Source organism: Atta colombica, unplaced genomic scaffold, assembly GCF_001594045.1.
Source record: "Atta colombica isolate Treedump-2 unplaced genomic scaffold, Acol1.0 scaffold234, whole genome shotgun sequence".
In the NCBI taxonomy this organism is placed as follows: domain Eukaryota; kingdom Metazoa; phylum Arthropoda; class Insecta; order Hymenoptera; family Formicidae; genus Atta; species Atta colombica.
In genome coordinates, this window is record NW_017259332.1 from 412,170 (window position 1) to 412,480 (window position 311).

Here is a 311-nt window from a genome sequence, read left to right on the forward strand (position 1 = left end):
TATATATATATATATATATATGTCATTTTATTGAATATTTGTCTGAATAAATTTGTCCTTTTTAAACGCGATCATGCTTTGGATAAATGCATAGATAGCTTCTTCGACTAATTAATGAAATATATCCTCCGAAATCCAATGTGCAATGTCATCAACAAATGTCTCCTTTAAATCTGTATTAAAATCTAATTTGTGTTGATATTTTCACATTCGTTACATACTGCATTATACTTTCAATAATATTAAAAATATAAATGGAATGTTTCTTTATAGATTGATTTTCTTAATATTATTTTATATTCTTATATTTT